Source organism: Corvus kubaryi, unplaced genomic scaffold (genome assembly GCF_017639235.1).
Source record: "Corvus kubaryi isolate FWS band 111438036 unplaced genomic scaffold, C.kubaryi_AGA036_p1.0 37300, whole genome shotgun sequence".
In the NCBI taxonomy this organism is placed as follows: Eukaryota; Metazoa; Chordata; class Aves; order Passeriformes; family Corvidae; genus Corvus; species Corvus kubaryi.
In genome coordinates this window covers 16382207-16406921 of record NW_024581093.1, presented here as the reverse complement: position 1 = coordinate 16406921, position 24715 = coordinate 16382207, and the positions used below count along the sequence as shown (strand labels likewise).

The 24715-nt window shown below is 42.4% G+C and overlaps 1 protein-coding gene and 1 long non-coding RNA gene across 2 annotated transcripts in view; one reads left to right on the top strand and one right to left on the bottom strand.

Annotated features, from left to right (window-relative positions):
• Positions 1–310: 310 nt before the first annotated feature.
• On the bottom strand, positions 311–15125 carry LOC121664365. The gene is made up of 3 exons (XR_006015985.1): positions 14760–15125; positions 14118–14175; positions 311–11165 (listed from the first exon to the last, which is right to left on the bottom strand). It is a non-coding gene; the product is annotated as an uncharacterized LOC121664365 (long non-coding RNA).
• An 86-nt stretch (positions 15126–15211) lies between these two features.
• Positions 15212–24715, top strand: part of CDH8 (cadherin 8) — a 153900-nt gene continuing 144396 nt past the window's right edge. The window contains exon 1 of the mRNA XM_042027639.1: positions 15212–15801. The gene's annotated coding sequence lies outside the window, so the exon portion shown is untranslated. The remainder of the gene's footprint in view (positions 15802–24715) is intronic.

Below are 24715 nucleotides of genomic sequence, written 5' to 3'. Positions count from 1 at the left end.
TATAATGTCTACTATTGCATGGTTTCCCATTTGCTTTCCTGGGGTGTTCTGGGGTTTTTCGGGGGAGTTTTGCATTTGGTTTTGTTGTTGTTGTATGTTTGTTGTTGTTTTTAGACTGATATTCTGCAGGAGCAAAGTTCAAATGTCTGGAGTTTTAGATTTGGTAACCACTGGGAACTGAGGGTGCGTTTTTCTGTGCAGCTGCACATTTGCTTGGGGCCTGCTGGGTGTTGCCCGACTAAAAATAAGGAAATTTGTTGCACACATTGCCATGGGCTACATTTAAGCACAAACATTTGAAATGTCATTCTGTGGTCTTTGCTCTCCTCGCTTTCAGTGAATCTGAAGCACAGTTTTAGGCTATTGTGGAAGCAGAGCCTACAGCATGCCTGAGTTCTTTATTCATTTTAATATGACCTAAAGCAAAAAAAATCCCCAAACAACAAACAGATTCCTTTGTTTTGCAATGGACCATATAAGCTTGGCCACTTGGAATCCCTCCTTCTGGAGAGTTAACTGGAGCCATTCCTAGCTTGGATATGCTTTGCTTCCTCCATACAATTTGAAGCTGCTGGTAACTCCCTCTGTTCTCCAAAACAACAAAGAGGGCAGTAAAACACCATCCTCTTGCTGTGGAAAAAAAACATTGTCTTCTGTAATGGCACTGCTTTCAAACGTGCATTTTCAGTTCCAAGAGGATATTTAAGGTATCCTCTGAGTATCTGTGTTTAAATGGAAATGGGCACAATTCTGCATTTCAGGTGAAAAAAAAATATGATTACACTTTTAGTTTTTAAATAAAAATGAAATTACTTAGGTCTTTGCTGTATCAAAATCCACTGTTTCTGTTTGATGCATCGATAGTGACCTCCGGGGTTGCTGTTCTGCTTCTCAAGGGGATTTTGTCTCTGCTCTTTTGGCTGGACTCCAGGTTTGGATGACAATTTCAAGGTTACAGTTTGTTTATTTTTTTATCCAGAGACAGGGGAGATCAATCCTAATCTATAGAGAGACTGAGTCTCAAATGCCACAGAGCCAGAGGCTTGACCCTCAGAAGTGCTGAGCACTCGGAACTCGTGGGCTGTCGTGTGGCACTTGGCACCTCAGGGGTCACACCTACCCCTGCCACCCTCTGCTGTGGCCTGGGAACTGAATTCGTCTCTCACTTTGCTTTCAGAGCAGGGCATTTTCTTCCAGTTTCTGTGGACTCAGTTGAATTCTGTCTTTCCAAGTAAAGTGGATAACGGCATTCGTGAGTTTTTCTTCATTCTCAAAGGTAATGTTTGAGACTTACTGGTTGTTTTCCTTTTATTCTTAGACTGTTTTCCACTAGTCTGTTCTACTCTTGCATGCTGTGATCCTTTGTTTTCTATGCCAGCTCTGAAATATAGAAAACCAGGCTACTGGTTCAGGCAGCAGCTCCTTTTTTAGGAACTAACCTTTGGTCTTTGGTGGACTTGAGGCAGTGCTGAAGAACAGAAGGCTCTACTGTTCTGGTGCTGTCAGCACCAGCAAAGAGAAACACAGACAAACTGATTCATTTCTTTCTACATCAAATTAATCCTGCAAACATTTACCTGTGGTCACCTAAGTGGAGGTCTCCCTCCACCTCTCCAGTGCTCTGTGACCTTTAGGAGTCCCGAAAGGAGGCTCGGTGCTGGTGACAGTCAAGAGATGTCAGCAGAACCTGAGTGAAAATATCCCAGCACAGCACTTCTCCAGGATGATTGAAATCCTATTTTTGGAGACGATAAGATCATAACCTTTTAATTTTCCTTTCTATTTTTTTCTGGGTGACAGATTGACAAGCCTAGAGGATGAGGCTGTCTATTCATAGAGCAGGTTTGGCGTGGGCAGCAGCCCTGATTGTTCCCCACGCTGCCCTGCTGGTGTGAGCCCTGACCTCGGGAGCTGCTCCTGAGCCCAGGAGTGAGCCAGCAGTCCCGAGCCCTTCTCCTCCCAAGCCTGCCCAGGTGGCTGATGCTCAGTGGCAGAGCAGAGGTGGCTCTGCAGAGCAAACAGCTCCTCCCAGACATTGCATTGATCACTCACCAGCCGAGCTGCTCCGAGCTTGCACTTCCAAGCAACCATCTGATTTCCTGCCCCAGCAGGCAGGAAACCCTTTTCCCTCCTGTCTCCAAGCTTTTGTGCTCTTATCCACTGCTCACACTTCATATGGCATCCTTAAAATCCAGGAGTAGAATGTGGGTCTTCTCTCATGCAAAATCATTTTAACTATTACTAGTATAGTAAAAAAAATAAGAAAATGTATTTTTACAAGTTGTTTTTTATTTAATGTTTCTTTACTACAGACAGCAGGTTCTAACACAGGCTATGAAAAAGATGTGCCATAAATTATTTGATTTTTTTATCTTTGATGAGTAGTTCCCCTTCTCTAATCCTTATTTTCTGCACTGATGTTAGCACCATCTCCATTTGTTGCATGTGAAAGATAACACTCCCTGATAATGAAGATATTAGTCAGACAATTACCAGAATTGCTGCTTCTGAGTGTTTTATTATAGAAGTGGGGAGGGGGGAGGCCCTTGCAGCAAGAGATTTTGCACAGAGAGTGATTCTGCTGTCCCTGCTCTTGCTGGTGGGGATTCTCATCCACGGCCTCTGAGAATGAACAGCAATAAAGAAAATCCAGAACCAAGGTAGGATAATATCTAATAATTTCCTGAACGGACAAAGAAAGTTTTAGGGCAAATTTAGAAAGGTATTACTATCTCAGCTTTAATGATACAATACTTTATATTAATTTAAAATTCTTCAACTTCAAAATATTCTTGTGGCCTTCACTCTCAGCCCACACAAAGCTGCTAAGACAAGGTACCTTTCCAGGCTAGAAAGAGCCATCAGTCAGCAGCACACAATAGATATCAAAGACATCCCACTTCTAAAGGTATCATTAATACCAATGCAGAACAAAGTGCACTGCAGCTTTTCATGCCTCATCTGAAAGAAAACCACAGTCAATCCCACCTTGCCTAGCTGGGAAGGAAGAAGGGATGCATGCACTCTAAGGTTTCTCAAGGATGAGCACAAATTATGTCTGTTCAGGCAGTGTTACTTGGCTTTGTATTTGCTTATGGATCACTCAAGTTATTCCTTTAGGAAACAAAGCATTATACTGTCAGTCTTCGAAAATATGTATTGTTAACATTAGCTTTACTTTGCATTAAACATTTAAATTATATATGAGACGACTCAGGGTAAGGGTGTGCAGTGAACTGTGGTGGGGAGACTAGAAGTCTGTGTGAAGGCCCTACAGCTGTCCAAGCATGTCTGGGCTATAAAGGAAATTATAAGCCCTGTCTTAGTCCCAGTGACAGTGGGCACTGACTTTTCAGAAGGAAGGTTGGCAAACCTCCCACTGAACCCTCTGGGCACATGGGTGTGGTTTGGAGGTGAGTGCTTGGGAGAACAGAGCCTGGGAATGATGCTGGGAGCCACCCACTCACCCTGAAGTGAACAGGAAGGGCAGAATTGCAAAGAGAAAGCTTCCTTAGCTGGGGAGTTCCAGCCCTTCTTTCTCTCCTGGCAGCATCCTCACATATTCCCTATCTTTTCAAAAACACAGAGGATAAGGCAGGGGCCTTTCCAGAATGTGCTGTGGTAGATCCCTGAAACACACCCAGGTGAAATCTTGGTGGGCACCCAGCTGGAAGTGGTTGCCAGGGCATTTTCCAACTTCCCGTCACCTTCTGGGCTGTACCTGTGCCGAGGCAGACAGCTTTACTCTGCATTTCAGTGGTGAGCCATTTGGACCCATGGTATGTATTTTATTCCTCATTTGTTCTGCAGATTAAGCTTTTTATTTGAGAGCATAGTGTCACTTTTCACTATTCTGTACCTTGCCAGGCAGAAACAGATGCCTTATTTGTGGAAACTTTAAAGCACAGTAAAACATAACACTAGTGGGAAGCTCTCATGTTATTTCTACAGCCTCCTGAGCCTTAGTTAAGTGAACTGATAGGATATGACATGGCTTTTTTTTTGTTTGTTTGTTTTTTTGGTAACTTTTCCAAAAAACAATCTCCTGAAAATAAGGTGTGACATTATTAGGCGGGTACTGAAGTGAAAGCTCAGTGCTTGTTTGCTTTGTAGCATTGTTTTACTTGTGCACTGAAAAGAAAGGAATACTGTGGCAATGTGAGTGGCAGCTACACATGATGGAATATGTGTTTATCCCTGTTTATGTTTGCAGCATCAGGAGCGCTAATTAGAAGACTCTATCTCCTGTGCAGTCCTAGCTGCCATATGTAAATAAATGTTACCTAGTTTGAGGTGAGTTATCCCATGTGTAAACAAGAAAACCAGACTTAGTTCAAGCTTTTTGATAATTCACAAGATTCTTTCACTAAGTTTGATTCGTACGATTCTTTAATATTCTGCACAGTATTTGGACTGCATAATGGCAGTACTCCTGCCAGCAACCCTATGCATCTGTCTACCAAAAAATAACATTTCTGTAATTACAGGATGGGTGATGATGGATAGAGGAGTGGGAAATGCTGAGGGACAGCAGGAAGACAATCATAGCAACAAAACACACAATCCACTGAAGTCAGAAGAATATTACAAAAATAAACAAGACCTTGTGGGAATTAGATCAGAATAAGTATTACTGTGGTAAACAGAAAGAATGGCTTAACTGAAAAGCACAATAACTAAGCAGAGAGGGCCTCAGAATTTTGTGTGCTTGCAAATGAAGAGAATTTCCACTAAAGCACCATTAAACTGTAGCCTCTGATAAATCTGCAATGCTGATGAGTTAGATTTGTCACTGTTTGCCATTTGATTTTAATCAGTGTTACTGCAAGTGTATGTAAAACCTGGGTTTTCAGGGGAAAGCTGAGACGGGCAGACTACCTGGCTGTGGGGTTTGTGTGCACAGCCAAGGCAGAAAAGGTGACTGGAGCACACTGAAGAGATAAAAATGCTGCTTTGAAGTGCCATAACTGGAGGGAAACATTAAAAGTTTTGGAGGTGTGCTAGAAAAAGAAACTTCTTTCTGGTAGGAGTGCAATGCTATGGGCTGAATTTGGGTTGATGCAGAAGCTTTTTGCTCCAACTCTTCTTCTGTTTGTAGAATAATTACAAAAATCTAGGGTGAGAAGAATTAATGTTGAGAAAAGAATCTGTGACATCCCTAGAGGGATGATGGGAGGTTGTACCCCTTGCAAAGTGTGCACCCCCCAATCCTTTGCTATCAAATTGACCCTTTCTGTCATTTGCAAGGTGTGTATTTCCTGAGTGTTGTGGGTTTGACGCTGGCTAAAAGCACCAGGTACCCACAAGAATCATAACAAAGGGTTCATGATTTGAGATAAGGATTAGGGGAAAAAAACAGTCTAAGGCAAAACAGGTTCAAAACTTAAACAGTATAAAGAAAATTTATTCTTAACAGAATTAAAAGTAAAAAGGGCAATGAGAACTAAAATAAACCTTTAGAACACTTATTTTCTTCCCAGCCCCTCTCTCTTTCTCACTGACCGTGCAAGGAGGCAAAACATGGGGTTTTGGTTGGTCTTTCACTTCCTAAAAATCCTTCTTCAGTACGCTTAGGGAAAGGAATTTCTTTCTTTTGCTGTGCCGTGGGATCCTTCCCACAAGAGATAGTTTCCTGCAAATTTCTTAGCATGGCCTTAATTATCACAAATTGCAGTCCTGCTCGACCTGCTGTAACATGAGTCGCTCCCACAGGCCAAGCCGTCTTCCCAAAACTGCACATCGTGGGTTGTTTTAGTTCATGGGGTTTAGTCTTTTAAGGATAAGCTGTTCTAGTTTCGAAGCAAGGACTCTCTTTCTCTATTTCTGGAAGCAAGGCTCTTCTCTCTCGGTTTGAGTTCCTCACTAGATTACAGCTTTTCAGCATCCACTCGCTCCAGCGTGAGCACTTTTCCTCATGGGCTGCGAGTGGTCCTCTGCACCCCCCATGCACTTCATGAATTACAGGGAAAAACAGTTTGTTGTATTATGGTCCTCACCATGGCTTGTAGAAAAAAATTCAGCTTCGACACCCAGGGCACCTCCTCTCTCTCGTTCTTTTCACTAACCTTGGTGCTTCCCTGTTGGTTGTCCTCATGTGTATTCATTTTTTTCTTCTTCTCTGACTTGGAAGAAAATTGTTGTCAAGTTCTATCAATTGAAAGGTTCTTATAGAGCTTCATGGCATTGAAAAGGTTGATCTTGTTTGCTCCGTGTCAGGGAATTGTCATGTTTTCGTCACTGGCCACATGGTCCCCACCAGCACCACAGGGGCAGCCCCAGCACACTGGGCCCGGTGCTTTTTGGAGTCAGGTTGCTTGGGAATGCAGCCCAAAGCAGGTGGCAAACTCCATCTAAGGCTAAATACCGGCACGAGACTGATAGCCAACAAGTACCGTAAGGGAAAGTTGAAAAGAAGTTTGAAGAGAGAGTTCAAGCCTCGTGATCGAGCCCGCAGCCCGTGGATGGTGTGAGGCCGGTAGCGGCCCCCCGGCCCTGCCTGGATGGCCCCAGTGGCTGCCTTGCCACCCCTCAGAAGAAAAAAAAAGAATGCCTGCTTTCTTTTCCCTACTTAAATATGTCATCCCAGAGGCGTCACCAACTTCTCTAATCAGGCTAGCAACCTGCCTATCATCAGAGCCTTCAGCAATTGGCTCTGTGCCGGACATGGTAGAAGCTTCCACTAGTTTCATCTTTCAGAACCTGCTCCTGTGGCTTCCTCTGCCCACTAAAAAAACTAGACTGTTTTAAACTAACACAATGATGATTCCCTGGGAGTTCCCAAGTGCTGCTTTCACCCCTGTGTCCTGTCAGTGGCGGGCGCGATGCTCGATGGAATGCTACAAACATGGACAGAGGCAAGGCTTATCTGTGCTGGCTTAACTCAGTTCATCAGCACAGAGAGAGCCAAGCTAGGCCTAAAAAAGAAGAACATAATTAGAAAAATGCATAGCAAAGAAACAGCCCCTCACAAGCCCATGCAGGAGCTGAGGCTCGTGGAAGTACAGATTGTTCTCTCCTGAGAGTTGACCTTGAGTTGAAGAGGTAACATGGCTCCTTTCTCACTTTTTCTGTATTTGCATGGCTATAAAAAAAACCCAAAAAGCCCTTCCTTTTTTTTTCCCATATCTTAAAGGGATTTTACTAATGTAATAGATAAAAAAGAAATATGTTAAATAAAAACATTTATTAGAGGACATAATTTTAAATATTTAATGATATAATTAAGTCTTATTAATGTAATAGTCTTTATTCTTCAATTTAAAAATTCACAAGGTTAATTTTCCTTTCATCTTTATTATGCAATGTTTGCCACAATTATTTGTTATATATTCTTATAAATATTTGATGAATATTAGAGATTTTAATTTAAATAAAAATATAGGTCATCTTTTACCACAGTAACTCTGGTGTTAAGCTGGAATTAGTGAAATTAGCACAGCAGTGAGTCAGGCCCTGCTATTCCTCCAGTTATCCCAGGGCTAGCTTCTTTGACTGGAGTTATCCATGGAAAACACACCTTCTACTACTCTCTCTTTAAAGGCTTGCAAAGAATCTGAGGATCAACAAGCTGAGGATCGGTCACATCATTTTCATGTTGCCTCCTCGGGGGGACATTAATTGCATCATCTCAGTCTCAGATACTTATTCACTTGATTTTACTGCATTTGACAATAAAAAACACCTTGGAGCATTGGTAAATGAATTTAGAATATATTTCAGGAGGTACTTACTTGATTCATTAAATTACTGGCATTAAACCCAGTTGTTTTGAGTAAAATTATGCTACCTCTATATGCTCTGGCTTTTCAGCTCCTTACTGAAGAAGGAAAGTCCTCCAGCATTGAGTCCTGTGGATTTAAGTGATTGATGTTCTCCTTCATTAGCAGTATTTCTTACATATGCACCAGAAATATTTTAGGGGAAATGGTTGCTTTGCTTTACCACAGTATTACGATTTTTTTTTTTTAAGATCGGTCTGCCAAACTACAATGTCACTAGCTGCTGAAAAAAATCACTTTATGGGCAATATGTTGACTTACCTTCTTAATTAAATAAAGAAACAAACCAGAACTCTCTGGAGAAAAGTACTTTGAAATAAGCATGTACTCCTAATCTGTCATTGCATTCAGAATGGAAAAACAAATACCACTTGAGCTAGCAGCCTAATTTCAGCTTGTGCTGCTATTAGATTTGGGTTATGAGGTGTGCAAAAGTACCTTTCGGGGAGTTTCTTCAGGTGGCATATGCTGAAACCTGGGGCTTGTGCTACTTTCCCTTCCATTAGTAACCATGGCTCCCTCTGGATTGCTCACCTGCTGTAACTGTCACCTCACACAAACCTAAGATCTGTTTCTCCTCCAGATAAGGAAGGCACTTCATGAAGAGCTGGGCTAAACTTAAGGGATTTATTATCTTCAGGACAGAGGTGGCAGAATGCTGTCCATTTTTCAGGCATCCATTTTACAGCAAGAAGCTGCCCTTGCCACTGACTGGCTTTTCCCTTTCCTGCTGTTCTCCTGACAGCCAGAGCAGGTGTATTTGCTGCTGCTGTGAGAGCAGGTCACTCTTATCCCTGCAATGATGAGGGCTGAACACACCTGAGGAAGTTTACTCAAATCTGCTGGAAATGAAGGCAGTTTATTCACCCAGATCCCTGCCAAGACCTGTCTAACCTTGATGTACTTTAGCTCTGTACTTGCTCTAAATCATGAGAGCATCTATTCCAGCATTGTTTCTGGAATAACTCTCGTTGTTGTGTTACTGTTACCACAGTACCTGGATGCAGCACTGCTGTAATAATAGGTTAAAATAGGGCATTATGTGTTAGAAAACCATGTATTGGCAAAGTGTGGTGCTTAGCTCTGTCCTGTTCGCCTCCTATGGATGTTAAACTGCACCAGAACTGTGTGTTCTCTGCAGAATGCATAAGGAACAGTCAAGGTACAAAAATTACCTTTCAGCAAAGCCAAGCTGCTAAGCAGGGAAGAAAGAGTCCGAGCTGGCAAACGGGAAACAATCCTGTGTGCTTCTCTCAGCACCTCACTTGGAAACCACAAGTCTGCCACCACAGCCCAGCTCAGAGATAGGGATAATGACTCTTTCCACTTATAGGAAGTCCTACTGATTTTACAACTCATAAAAAATTCAATTCTCTCACCTTGTGTAGCATATCCCTGTTATAGGCAACCATTTCATCTCTCCTGGGATCCACCCATCCCTCTTACCTCAGCTTTCAGAAGTCCATTAGAAATCTGTTTTGTTTAGAGTATGCTTAAGCTTGCTATTATCTTGGAATTTTATGGTAAATCCTGCCTGAAAGTGAATACTTGCCTTCAAGGTCAGGCCACAGTGAAATGAGGAGTGGGGAAAAACTCTTCAATGGTTCTCCCCAAAACTAACTCATTTGTGCAGTGGAGAAAGTTATGTGGGGAACTCAAGTCTGCTTTTTAAATGAAAGGGAGCCCTTAGAAATAAGATTAAATAAGTTAAACCTAATTAAAGTTATTATTTAAACTTATAAATAAGTTAAACTCCCTCTTGCAGGTACACTGATAGTTTTTAATTCTTTGTTCTTGGAGCTGCAGCTGGTAATTCTCTCTCCACACTTTTGTCTCTCAACATCCTCTCACTTCTCCTCCTCTCACTGTTCTTTGGTGTCAGGCAGCCGCTGCACAGAAGTTGCTCTCACTGACAGACAGGACTGGATTTGCCCAGCCAAGTGATGCCAGAATTTTGAGGGAGCACATGAGCACTACAGGACAGATGAGAACACACAGAACTTGTTACACGTGTGCCCCAATATTATTTTATTTATATCCATTTAGAATTGCCTGCTTTCTAAACTGTGGGCAAAAAGTACTTTTAAAAGCCTCTAGAAGCATAATTAGGAGGTTTGTTGTTAATCTTGTTCTAGGGTCATGTTTTGTTGATGAATATGGTAATTTCCTTTTGCAGAGAGAAGACTGTTGTTTGGGTTCTGATAACACCAAAAACTGTTTGTACTTTGACATTTGCACAATGCCCAAAAAGAATTACTGAGTTTCATTTAACTTATACCTCTGAGAATAAAAATCTGACAGCAACGGGAGTGATTTGATTTTGCATAGGGGAGATAATTCATTTATAGCCACAAGATTAATGCAGCGAACGTTGAATTTCTCTTTCCTCTGAAAGAAAAGCAGTGTTACATATTACTTTGGGATTTAGAGTAGTAGCTGTTAGGGAAAGAAAAAGGGAAAAAAATTATTTTAACCTGCTTAATTACTGCACACTAGAGGGCACTTGAGGTAGAGCAAACAATATTTGCACAGCTCCTGCGACCGATCCCGTTCCTGACGCTCAGGAGGCAGAGTGAAAACACAGCAAAAAATTAACTTCCCAAATTGCATCCTGTAAAACTTGTATCCTTCTGTACATTAATGTACAAAAAACCCCCCAAAAAACGGTTGAACGCCTTGCTGGATATAATTTTCTTTTGTCTTCCTCCCAGTGTTTGACGTACAAAAGGAATAATTGTTTTTCTAATAGCCAACCTGACAGCAACTAGTCAAAATTGCAAACAGTGCCCAAGGAATAATAAAACCTGATAATGTATTGCTATTTTTATGCACTCCACAATATCATTGGTTCAAAAGGTACATATATTAGTAATTGGGGGGTTTATATTTTATAATCTCTGGAGAGTGGAAGCAGCTCAGAGTTAGTTGTGTTTTATAGTTCTAAATGGAGTGTTTGGGGATGGGAAAGGCTATGCTAAGGGCCCACAAGCCCAGGGCTGCTGTTGGCTTAAACCTTTGTTTTTGTCTGACAGGACAGACCTTTCCTTGGGCTGGAGGAGGAATTTGAATGGTTATAGGAATGTGTTTGTCCAGTTAAAGCAAAAGTAACATCAAAATCAGTGCAGCCATTTCTTCTCACGTCACAAGTAACACGGGAATGGAGTTGGATTAGATGCCTTTCTCAGAAGGCCAGACTCGTAAGGAAGGATTTTTGAGTGGTTGAGAATCACTTCTGTCAACTTATGGCAGCTGCTGCTCTTTCTCCAGTGGGGCTTTCCAAGCTTTCTGTTCCAGTGTTGGATATTGAATTTTAACCATGTGTGATCTCTGAAGGAATCTGGCATTCCTTTGCAAATCCCTCACGTCTCTCAGGCTTTCTAGCCTTGTCTGTTAAAATGTAAACAGAAATTTCTTTCAGAGGGAAAAAATTGAAACCAAACCTATCCGAACCCTGTACCTTTATCTCACAGGCTGCTAGTATCATTTCCCTTGTTTTAATCTATAGGATCACTTGTAAGCACTATATAATGGATTTTTTTTTTCAAGTTACAGATGTCTTCAGTGACTTCCCAAACACAGGAGATCATTATTTTTCCTGATAACCAACTTGTGATAACTGTATACAAGCAGGTTTTAAAGGTTGCAAGACAGTGATAAGAACATGTTGTAAAGGCAATTATGTCTCTGTGCTGGCACGGGGAGCTGATAAAATGCATATTTTATTCAGAAATGTTCTGGACTTAAAATAAACCTTCTTGTTTCTTCTTATGGAATGTTAATTCTAGCATGCAAAGCAAACTAAATTAGGGAATAATCCCTCACATAATTTGAGCAAAAGGTGCCAATGATGTAGAGTGGGTATTGCCTAAGAAAACAGCATTTAATGTGTTTAAAGCTTTAATGGAACAATGGCAGGTGACACCACTAGTCCACAAACTTGCTTTAGTAACTTTCAAATCAGCTATTAATTTCTTATTGCTTTGAAGTGGCATTTTTGTGGCAATCCCTGTAAGCAAAAGTAGCTTGCAGTAAAGTCATTTATCTTGATCAAGCAATTCACTCTGGACTCATTAATTGCATGTAATTTTGGATCAGGCTCTATTTTACATATTAAAAACTGAAATCAGCTACTAATGCTTTGAGGGAAATATCTCACTGGTAGGTGATCTGATGGAATAAAATGTGAATATAAGGAATTAGTACAGTGGTTTCTTTTCCCCTCTCAAGCCCTGACTTTGGCATTGTTATTTAAATGAGATGACCCCTAACACTGACTCCAACAGTGGCCCTGGCAAGGCTGTGCTGTGACTGAGCTGCCCCTGAAGAGCTCATTTCAAGCCACTTCTATTGAGTATTTTTTAAGAAGTAAGGTCTAAACTCTCTGTCTTCAGGAAACAGTTGCTCACACTGCTGAGGAACAAAGAATTAGATGATAATCAACAACTGTTTTCACAAAAACATGAAAGTGAGAAAAGATGGTGGAATTCCATTATGTCACATGGTGTGATAGATATTTCCTGTCTGTATATGCATGGGAAGTCACATTGGGGTTTTAATCCTTCTTACTCTTAAAAGGAAAGCAATATGGAAGAAAATCTCCTGGTTCTCTTGCAAGCAGAGGTTAATTTTTTCCCCAATTCTCCATCACAACTAGTCAAAAAATCAAACAAAAACAACCCCAAAAACCTAAAACCCACCTAAAAGAAAAAAAAAAACCACAAAAACAAACAAAAAAAACCCCAACTAAATAAAATTTTAAAAAGTAACCAAAAAATACTACAAAAACAAGATGAAAAATAACCCCAAAATAAGAAAACCAGCAACCAACCCATACCACAAGCCAATACATTTTGGAAATATTCTGTTTTGTTGTTTTTTTTTTCCTGATCCCAAAATTTAATACCAAAAATTGCATTCCAGTTTGATCCAGGATGCATTCAATCACATGCATTTTTTAGATGACTTCTTTCTTCAGTACAGTGATTAAACTAAAAATCTTCATCCCATTGCAATTGGAGTAAGAGCTGCTTTTTGCTTAAAAAATGAAATGGCCATTTAGAAGACAGAGGAATAATCTTCCTTGTAATATTTATTTAAGAGGAAACAGTTTCTAGCCAGCATATTCATCAGTGTTATGCAATAGTGTGTGTATATATATCTCACTATGATAAATATCATTAAATCATTTCATCTGGATAGGATGCAGAAAGTTGCAAATGTTCCTTTGCTTTTCCAAGCTTATTTTTACATTAGTTTTAATCCATACACTTCTTCCTGTCAAGATTTACTCCATCATCTGAAAGGCTTTCCAGCAGGGGAATCCATGGATGGCATAATCCATTTTAACAAGACACTTACCATCCTCTCCTACAACCTGAGGATAAAAGAGCACAGCTTTTGCCCTGGTAATTTCCAATTGCAAGAAAGGTCACGTAGAACAAATGGCACAAGTCAAAGGTTGGAATCAAAACAAAAAACTAAACTTTAAAGCTGCACTTGGAGGTACAACCTCTACCATTAGCTTTCTTCCCACATACAGCTGTGCTGCCTGTTTAAAGCTGGGACACGAGGGATCTTATTAGGAAGAACTTTTATTCTTGGTTTCTTCCATCAGGTGTTTTTTTTAATAGAAATTAAAACCAGGTGTGCAACCACTCTTACTGAAACCTTAAAAAAGTTTGAAAACTGGCATTAGTTGCCAGGAGTAAAGCCAGGCTTAGCATCCTCATGCTTTCCTTGTGACAAAAATCTGTATTTTCACTGTGTTGTTTGGTTGGTGGAAGGATGGGGGAGAAAAATACCCTTTGCCTCAGCAGAACCCCAGGTAAAAGGAAGCCACATTTCTGATCTCATCTATTGCACAGCCAAGTGTTTTGTATTTCCCTCAGGGCTCTCTGCCTGCTTCAAGTATTGTGTATTTTTATATCCATCCTCCAAGGAATCCTCCCAGGCTCACAGCTTGGCAAGTAAACGCTTGGACTGAGGGAAGCAAAGAGGTAGTTGGATGATTCTTCATTGACCTTGAAAAATGGCACATTCTGGGTGCATTTTGCTACATTCCCATCAGTTTGAGACTTTTCAGGAGGAGGATTTGTGCAAGAAATGCACCTGTTACCTGCAATAGCTTGCATTTAGCTAAGATAAAGTAGAGCAAGTAGCAGCTACGCATGGAGGGTCTCATGCACTGTCTTACACGTGTGCATGCACGCATAGTGTCAGCATGGAAAATGAGATTAACAGTCAGGGAACTAAATTATATGGAATTCTTACTAGGTAGAGGAATATTAGGGTCCACTTTCTGCAATCCTAGGTAGATCTTCAACAAAGTAGTCATCTTACCTTTTGCTTAAGGTGGAGAGGCTTTCAGGTGCTCTGAATGAGGTTCAGATGACCAGCCCTTTAAAAATAAAGTTGAGCAATGAACCAGCAATGTACTATAGAACCACACAGCATGTTCATTTCAACCACAACGTCGTACTGGTCAAGGAGAGCTGGAGAAGGAGGATGGAATTGAGTGCAATTAAGCTTCCCCAACAGCACTAGCTCAGTGTGGAACCAGTCCTCCATTTTAAGAGTCCCTACCTGTACCTGACCACATCGACACCTTGTGCTCTTACCCCTCCCCTTTCGGCAAACATCAAACCTGGGGAAGATTCAGAGCTATGATGTATTATTAAAAATAATACATTTAATCTGCCAACAGACAGTCCATGCAATATGAAAAGGAGAAAAGCTCAATGGATGAGGAAGGTGGGCAGGGGATGCCAATGGCCTGTCCCTCGCAGGGTGCTGGCCGTGGTTTTTGTCTGCCTCGGATGGGACGAGCCCCCTCCAGCTCTGTGAAGCCAAAGGCAGGTGAGGATGCCCAGTGCTGCCCTCCATGAGCCTGCATCCGGCGCTCCAGCAGCCGGGGCTGTGCAGGATCCCGGCGCCGTCCGTCACAAAGAGGATTTGGGAACGGGGCGAGGGTCAAGGACTTACTGCGCCGTGCTGCCTTCATCCAGCTCCCGCTGCGCGGAGCTCGGCTGGCGCTGCCCTGGGGCTGCCCCGCGCAGCGCCCGAGGCCACCGAGGCTGCCGAGAGCCTTGAACCGCCGGCAGCTCTCCGGAGCGTCTTGGGAAAAGCGTTTTAAAAGGATGCCCTCCCTGTCCCCGGGGCTCCCGCCCGCAGCGCTGGCACACGGAGATGAGCGGCTGCCTGCGGCCCCTCGGGGTGCTGCCGCATCCCCTCCTCATCCCTCTCCCGGCCCCCCCTCCCGGCGGGCATCCCCCCGAAGGACGAGGGGTCTCCTCCTCGCCGGCGCTCCGGGCACGTCCCAGCCCCGGCGGGCGCGTCCCCGGTGGCCTCGCTCCGGGCCCGGCCCCCCCGCCCCCGGGTCCGCCCGGTGCCCACCCCCGCCCGCCCTCCCTCCATCCCGCATCCCTCCCTCCGTCGCTCCCGGGCGGCCGGAGGAGATGCCCCGGCGCGGAGTTGGCGGCCCGGGTACCCGGCACGGCCGCGGGGAGCGAGCGGCGCCGCCGCCCCTGGAAAAGTTGTGTGCCTGCCGGGGGGAAGGCGGGCAGCGGAGGGAGGGGGAAAACCACCACCCCAAAGTGCTTACACGAATTTCCCAGCGCTAGACCTGCCTCCGAGATCAGCCCAATAAGAGCTGTCAGGGGAGGCTCCCGGCTCACTTTTCCACATCGCTTCACAGTTACGTTTGGCAGGCAGGCAGGCACGATAGTGCGCTCAGCCCCGGAATTAGCGGATTTATTTGGAATATCCCTGCTTTCCTGGAGACGTGCGGCTGCCGCTGGCTTGTGCGACGGGAGAAATTAATAACTGCACTCCGGCATGCAGGCACAGAGACCCGGGAAGCCCAGCAACCAGCGGCTCCGCCAGCATCGGCAGCCTAGGAAAGCATGAGAAGAAAATCTGGAGAACCCTGCCTGTTCCCAGGGACTGGCTGATGTTTTTTTACCTCATCCTTTCAATCCGTGCGTGAAGTGGCTGTGGGCGAGCGGCTCCCTTGCTCCTTGAAAGAGTGAGTATTCATTTTATTCAGACAATTTGCGGCTGGCTGGCAGAGGGCTCTCTCTCTGTGGGTTTCTGGCTGACTTGGGCTCTGTGTGCGTGCGAGGTGCGCTGGGCGAGCGCCTTCCTCGTCCATAGGTGCGGTATTAGGCTGAACCGGGGTGCTTCATTAAGTCGGATGTTTGCAAATTGCCGATAATGAAAATGTCGTAGGATGCTTATTAGTATTTTATTATTATTATTATCATTATTCTCTCGGGAGAAGAAGTGGTGGTAATTGCATTTGTCTTCCCGCTTGTCGGTGGTTTTTTTTTGGGGAGGTTATTTTTCCTTCCGTTCTACAACCCTGCTTTAAAGGATCAGGAGGACTTTGGATCACAGAGGGTTGCTTCTAAGGCTGACGAACCCGTTTTTTCTCCTTGTTTTCTTATTTAGTACAATAAGTCTCTGGGCTATTTCACTGTGTTGAATAGATGCAGGGCTGCATTCATGCATTGAAATAGATTGCAGTTTTCGTGCTGAGAATAAAAATCACCCACCAGCCAGATATGTAAATGAGGGAGGAGGAGGCTGGAAGAACCTTGAGGGGGGGAAATCCCCCTGATTTATCATCACCTTCCCTCCCCCCCCAAAGATTTGCACCCCCTAAGTAAGCAAATAAATAGGAATGGCTTCATAGCTTCCTTTCCTACTTTGAGAGAGGAAAGCATCCCATAATTGCTGCTCTTCTTCTTATAAAGCTGCGATGGGGATGAATCTGTGGCCATAACTAGCCAGGAGTCATCCCTGTCCCACAAGTTGTTTTTCTTCCCGTCCTTTGGCTGACTAAACAGAGGATGCACCCAGCTGAAACTTGGGAGAGGGAGAAAGCCCCTTAGCCCCAGCCACTCATTTGCTGCCTCGCTGCCAAGGCTCCCAGAGCAGAAACGCAGGAGCCTGTGGCCCCCTGAAGCTGCTGTTCCACTAAACGCTTCATCTTCTCTTTGAGGAAGGCAGAGGAGGAACACATCCTTCTATTCTGCTTGGCTCCAGTATGTGCTGGGTAGCAGCATCCCAGTCGGGAGCCCCGAGCCGCCAGACAGCATCCCTGCTCGGCAGCACCAGCGCCGGGCTTGGCTGGGAGGCACTGCAAGGCTCCAGCACAGAAGCCTGTGGCAGTTTCTAGGTGGGTAATATAAAAGAGATTAATTCAAATCCTTGTTTAGACTCTGCCTACCGCCATGAAGGTGACACTACTTAACACAGGCAGGAATTCCTTTGCGGTTCGTCGCCGTTCGGTCATGTCTTGCATTTGTCTCAATTCAAACAGTTTGCGTTTAGTAGCAGACTAAATAGAGTGGAATCAATCCAAGCTGGCGTTGAACGGCGCTGCACAAACCTGCTGGCGTTGCCAACAGGTATCAAACTGTACCCTCGCTCTCCTCCCTTTCAGACAGGCACAAACACACACACTCTGTTTCATGCAAACGAGTCTGGCTCTCTTCTCTGAAAGGAGAAGAAACACTCATACAACTTTTATAAAGGCTGACACCTCTAAGCAGCCAACTTGATCCCATAAACGGCTCGCCCGCCGTGGCGCTGGGTATCGCAGACAGGTGTTTTTGGGAGGCGCTGATTGCAACTACTCAAATAAACGTTCACTGTTTATTGTTTCCAATATAACAGGTTAGCGCTTAATGGAAGGGAAGTTAACAGCTGCTCACTTCAGTTTCAATTAAAGAATAGAGCTGATAACTCCCAAAGCTATAGATAAAAATCCTCTTAACTTCATTCACTCTCTTTTGGAAATTCTTCAAGAGTTTCTCCGCAACAAGGATAAGGAGAAATATGCAGTGCTCTTGTATGAATGGCATTCCTCCTCTATGTTCAATACCAGACTGCTGTGAACAAGTACAGACTTCACAATTGGCTTCTCAGTAAATATAAGCAAATAATGAATAAATTCAGAAGACTGGAAAATTACCCTCATGTACATTTTACCCACCTTAAATAAAATGATGAATCCTCTAGAAGAAGTTAGTATTTGGCATATTTCACACCCATAAAATCTGCTAACATCAGAAGCCAAAAGCTCTCTGTGGTGTTACCTCCCAGCCTAATTGTATGCATGTTAGAGACAGAAGAACCTTGGGAAGTGGTTATTATGTGATATTTTCTTCCTTTAAACCTTATTGTTCCACTTCACTGCTTACAGAACGAGCACAGCTTGCTGGTAGCTTCCTCCTAAGCTATTTATTAACTCCCTCTTTTTTCCAAACTTGCATCCTGGCTATGGAGGACTTTGTTTTCCATGCTTACTTGTAAGCTGAGGGCCTTCAGCGTCCTTGGAGATCGAAGCATTTCATGTAAGTTGGTTCTTAAATTATCCAGGTGAGCAGTTTGTTAACTGGGCAGGCTGCTAGCCAAGAAACTAACTTTGGACATTTTCTTCAATATTAAAAAATCAATAACACTCTGTGTGCCTGCTTAACAAATGCAACTGGTTTTAATAAGAAGTATGGCTGTATATGACAGCTACCCCTTTTATGTCTTTTGTTAAAAATGAAAGAAGTTTTCATCGCTGTGAGGTGAGGTAGAATCCTCCCTAGATGAAGTCACTCAGTGCTTTTTCAATGTTCTTTAGTCATTCCCATCAGCTCCCGCTACTGAGGTCCAAAACAGAGTTGTAAAGGGGGAAGCAGTCCCACAATCATATTTAAATTCACTTTTCTGTGTATTTGTAATAATTTGAATTTTTGCCATTTGTTATTTTCTGGATTTTTCCAATAACACTGCACCTTTATCAAATCAATTTAATCGATCCCTGGGCACTTTATTTGCACCACTGTTAACATATGATGCATTGTCTTCTCTGAAAAAAATATCCTTCTCCCTTCTTCAGGATGTAGAACCAGTTCAAGTGAGAACCCACAATCAGCCGTGGACATAGATTTAGGTCTATTAGTCCCTGAAGCACGTCTTGAATTTTCTTTCTGTTTCATCTCACACAGTTGCAGATTTCATCTTTTTAAATCTTCCTTTAGGAAGACCATTACCACAGACTTTAGCTGGGACTTTTTTTGACATTTATTGAAAATAGGGGCCTGGAACCCACCCACTTGACTCTTGGTATGCACAGATCATTTAATTTCCAAAACTTGAGGGACTTCAAAGGGAGAGGAATACTGGCCTCTGAGATTATGGACAAGAAGGAATGTGAACATGTCCTATAATTTCTCGGAGCTGTGTATTTCTAAGTGATGATTGTGCATGTTCTGTAACAGAAAGCTCATGCAGGAATTTTTATAAATCCCCCATACCCATCAGATACCCCATATCTCAGCAGTATTCCTTTTCCATTTTAATATTATTAGAGCCTGACCTACTATCAATACAATTGTATGCTCATAGTATACATTAAAGTGGTATCATAAGAGTCTTTCGTCTATGAGTATAAAATAATAAAACCTAAATCCTTTCAGTGGGAGGCAAATGCTATGGCAATTTGAGCTTGGAACATTTTAAGCATCATTGCTACCATAAGATCACATCAATAGAATTAAATTAGATCATGGAAACTCAACATTTTTCTTAGTGTTGTTGCCATAGAAAAGGTGGCTCACTTCAGAGCTTTCTGAACATAACTATTTGAGCAGTAGACAGACAGAGAACAAAATAAAGTCCAATTTGAGATTTCAAATGTGTTTCTGTATATATAGACACACATTTATTTTGTTCTAGAATAAAATTGCCTTCTTTGTTCTAGAATCTGTTCAGCATGTTTCTCATTTTGTCAACCACATAAATAACATCAACTCAGTGGCATTTCAACTACATTAATAAAATTTTGTTCCCAAAATACATTGGGTACTGATGGTACCTGGAGTAGTAAATTCAAGCTGAAAAGAAAAAAAATTATCTGTGAACCAGTTCAGTCACCAACAGATAGTCTTTTAGCTGGAGTCAGATGCTATAAAATCTGATTTCCACCTGCCTTAGCCATGAGAGCAACCTTTATCCATGGGTTGGTTGCAGTGATAGCACTCATAGAATTGATTTTCCAAGGTGTTGATCATGATGTGTCTTGTGGAAATCATTTGAAATTGAGAATGGTGAGCACCCTGGCTCAGATTTGAGATTAGCAATGTCTCCCAGTCCCAGATCTGAGAAGGGAAAGCTCCCATGGGAAGTGTCTCCTGTACCCCGCAGTGCCCAAGCCCTAGACAAGCTCACAAAGGTGTTTCTCAGTGTCTTGTTCAGGCCTTTGCAACAGATGTGGGAGTTCAGAACATGAAAACAGTCTTGGCAGTATCTAGTTCACAGTTTCAGCTCTCTGATTTGGTGTCCGTTCACGCAAAGTGGCTTTTTCCAGGGAACCAAAGCTCAGCCTCATTTGAAGAACTCCCATAACCATTTACACTCATTTCCTTTGCAGTCACTGATGATCAGCATCATATGCACGTATTTTATTCATTTATGTTTTATAAAAAGATTAATATAAAACTTAGGTATTTTTATACATACATGTAATTCCCAAGCTCTCAATACTACTGCAGATGGAGCGCATGCACTCAAGAGGGAGTGCAATTCTCTGAGTTTTGCAACCCTTCAGATGTGAATCTCTCTTATGGATTAAATGTAACAGCCATGATTGCCCTTTAAGTAACAGAGCATCAAAACTTAATGTCACTGAAGTTTAGATTGAGTTCTGTGCTCGTGTCTGACCTTTAGTTTTTTGCGTGTTTCCGAAAGTTAGATTAAAACAAAGGAATGGGGAGAAAAAACCCCACAAAATCTCAGCTGGGCCGCTCCAGAAGAAATAAGTTTAACATTGGAGAGCCCTAATTCTTTCCAAACAACTCATCTAAATTGATGGTAAAACTGCCATCAAATTCAGTGACGCAAAATTAGAAACCTTCACTTCTAATTTGGCATATCTCAGCAGAGGAGATTTGAGGTTTACTGCAGTCATACTGTAGAGTTAGAAAGGTCCAGGTATATTCAGATTTTTTCTTTTTAAAAATTTTTAGTGCACATACACGTTGATGCATATGGCTGGAGAGTTTATGTGGCTTTCACATAATCATGATGCCCAGTCATAATTTTAAAATCTTAGTTTAATCAGAACACATGTCAGGAAAACGTATGGGTTTTTCCTTCATTACTATGTTTTGTTCATTTCTGTAGAGAATACTTAATATTCATGAAACAAAACCAATGGAAACGAAAGTTCTGTTGTACCTATTTATATATTAAAAAAAAAAAAAAAGACTGAAAAGCCCAGAAAGCAAGATATTTGTGTCCTCCATTAATATTTAAAGTTTTTTTTTTTCAGGAAGCACAGGATAAGCACATCCCAGCTGCTGAAAGTCCCCTGATAAACAATGCTCCAGGCAGAGCACAGTTAACACCTAATTCTCTGTCACAGGCCAATCTGTTTGCCATTTTATGAGCTCAATTCATGTTGAGCACAAGTTGCCTTTTTTCCCTTCTCTCCTTTCAGAGTGATAGAGGTCTCAAATTACGTAACGCACCTTCCGAGGAGGGAGCAAGGGTGTGACAGCTGGGGCTGGCACGGGCTGAGGTTGTTCAGCCTGTGCAATGCAGTTCTATTTCAGTCAGAGGAAAATCGCTTTAATCAGTGGACTGGAGAGAATAAAAATTACTTCAGATCACTTCTTCCTCTTTCTATAGGATGGAAAAAGTGCTGATGTGACTATTTTTGTTTGTTTCTGGACCACTCTGGAAGTCTTGTCTTTCTTCTCTGTTTTGAACCTGTTTTGAGATGATGTTCTGACACACATCAGAGGAGTGTCTGACTCCCAGAAACCCAAACCTTTCTTTTTGCCTAAGTGTAAGAAGTTGATAGGGAAAGTTGCAAATACCTTTTGTTTTTCTGTAGAGCTAAAATAGCTGTATTGCCATTTAATGCCTATTGCTTTGGTATCAGCTGTCATGAAAAAGGAAAAAATCCACTCCAAAAAACCCCCAACCCAATCAAACAAAAAGCTCACACAACCAACCAAAACCAAAATGATCTTAAAATATTGTAAATACTTATTTCATTAGGGAGGAAATGTCACCTTCAGCTTCAAACTGTGGAGCGCATGCTGTCTCTTTGTCCTGTACCTGAGCATGTGTAGCACACTGGAAGTCCTGGGCACTGCACAGTGAAAGGAATAATAAAGAGTAAAAATAGTTTGAAGGTTCTGACGACACCCTTGGTGGGTTTCTTTAAAAGCATTCTGGTTCCATAAAGTAGTGGCTGCTTCTGGAAAGACTGACAGCTTTATATAAAAAAAGTCTGAGCCTTGGCAGCTTTAAAGTTGGCCCATATTGATTTTACTATCGAAGAGTAATAAAAATAAGAAATTCTATTGATACCAAGAGAAGTAGAACAATAAGCATGATAACACTGGGTCAAGATACTCTTTTGTGGTTTGATTTTTTAAGAAAGGGTTTCCTGATAGTAGTTATTTGTCAAAAAATATAAAAATTTACGTAGACACATAAAACAGACTTTGTAGATATGATAAAGTATCATGTTAAACAGTCACATAATAACAAACAATTTATTATAATATTGAGATGTATTTCAGTGTGATGGATGTTGTCATTTTCTCTTTATCCCAAAGCCTCAGTGAAGCAGTGTAATGACCTATATCCTGTAGCAGCTTCATCTCCACTCCAGAACACCAGTTATGGTGTTTCCCAGTTAAAGCACCAAAATAAAGGAAAGAAGAAGAGGAATTTATCTTAGAAAGACTTTTCTAAACCTTCCTTCCCTCTGCCTCTGAAACAGACCCCTAAAACTGAAGTAACCTGCTCTTGGTAACAGTAATCGTCTAGATAGATGAATGAATCCTTCAGTGATTATTTGAGCTCTAAATGTTGAAGAAACTTTCAGCATTTCTGTAGATGTGTGTATCCCTGCATGTCCATATTTTCCCAGTGCATGGATTCTCTGAGCTATATCTGATGCAGGGGCTAACATTGTGCCTAAAACAGTCCTTTAGCATTTTACACAAGCTCAGGAATTCGTTTAACAACCTAAAGAACTGTGCAGAAGTCTTTAAAAAGAGTAGCAGAGCATGACTAAGCTTAAAAAAATAGAGTGACCTATCTTTGCTCACTGAATTACTCTGTGTGTGGGCAGGGCAGAACACCTAAGACAAAAGCAGGAGAAAGGTGGTGCCTGTTGCCATTGCTGCTGAAATAAATAATGCTTTGGGAATCTGCTTTTGATTTCCCAGGCAGACATAAGCAAATTGCCACAAGCAGTACATCAACATAAACTTGGGCAATTGATTTGCACTTGGATTGGCAGGAGCCTCTGACAGCACAAAGGATTCCTCGCGCTGCTGCGATAGCAGAGTTCGTGTAACATTTCCTATCTCATTTCCCTCCCCGTGCAATTTCAGGTGCATGGCCGAGGGAAAGGATGTGTGGATAATGCTTTAATGCTTTTCTGTGTTCCAGCTAACTTCAGGTGACGTAGCAGTCCCTTAAAATCACTGTTAGTGAAATCTAGTGCAGCTACACGGAGTAATTACGGTTTGCAGCAGTGTCTGGGCCGTGCCTGGCCCAGAGTGTGGCTGCTGGCTCTGTGCTGCATCCAGCCCCTCTCCAGGGCACTGAGGTGTGCTGGGTCACAGGAGTTCCCTCCTGATTGAGCCTGGTCTCAGACCAGCACATCTGTGGGAGAGGTTTCTGCCCCTAAAACCTGCCAGCATCAGTGAACAAAACCACGGCAGATTGCCATGGTTGGATACCAGGGGTCCATCAGACATTTATTTAAGTAGTTTGCTGTACCTAATTGCTTGTTTGTCCTCTTCTCCAGAAGTTTTCCTCCACTCAGTTTTGTTGATTCAACTATTTCTCTGCTCTCTGAAGCATATAGTGAAACTTCATACACTTTTTGTCAGCACAGTTGTTCTTAAAACTTCCTGCTGCTGTCCTATGGTTGATGGGCTCCTTAGTTCTGAAATGATCTGGGTTAGAATCTTGAAGGAAAAGACTTTTTGGAACACAATTTTGCTGCAAATTATTTTTGTTAACCCACATTTCACTGGCCTGTCTTACAGTGTTGATTGCAAATAGCACAGCTGCAGGAAGAGTAAACGGCAGTGGAGAAGGAATGGGAATGTGTAGCTTGCATGTTGTGGGGGTTGAGGGGGGGTAAGAGCCTCTTAAATGAAAATTGCTCTTGGTGGAATTATAGCATAAGCAATGGCCTAACTCAGCTCTGTCAAAATGATTTGGTTTTAAAAACACCTTACTATTAAAGGCGTTTAAGTTAACAAGATCATTTTGACAGAACTGGGTTAGGGAGTGACTGCACGCGCAGTTCTGCTGGCAGATAAGAGGCAGGAGAGTCTAGCCAGGGCATGCAATGGCACTTTGCAGTGGGCACTGTGAGCAGGATCTGAGCCACTGCCATGGCAGCGGGGCTGATTACAGCCTCACTCTTCATCTTGCTGTTAGGTGAGGAATTGCTTCTTAATTTGACTGTTTTGTGAGTGAGTAATCTTTACACAAACGAATAATCCACTGAGGAATAAGAGTTATTATTTATGGCAAGAACTGTTCATTCCTTTGCAGAGGAAACATGAACATGCTGCCTATCCAAGGTGATTTAAATCAAGTTCAGGTACAATTTAATGGGTATGTACTGAGAACAGGATGAGTATGGAGCTCAGTTATGCAGGCGAGGATGACATGTTTATTTGTTGGATATGGTGTCTTGATAGTTCTGTTCTGGCAGAATTTGGGTTTGTTCTGCTTTAGTGACAAATTAGAAACCTTTACCACAGATCTCTTCTAAGTGAGAGGGATGGAGCAGCTCTTCTGGGAGGAGAAACTGTGAGAGCCGGCTTTGTTCAGCCTGCAGAGGAGAAACTTTGGGGTGAGCTCAGTGTGGCCTTGCAGGGCCTGAAGGAGCTGCA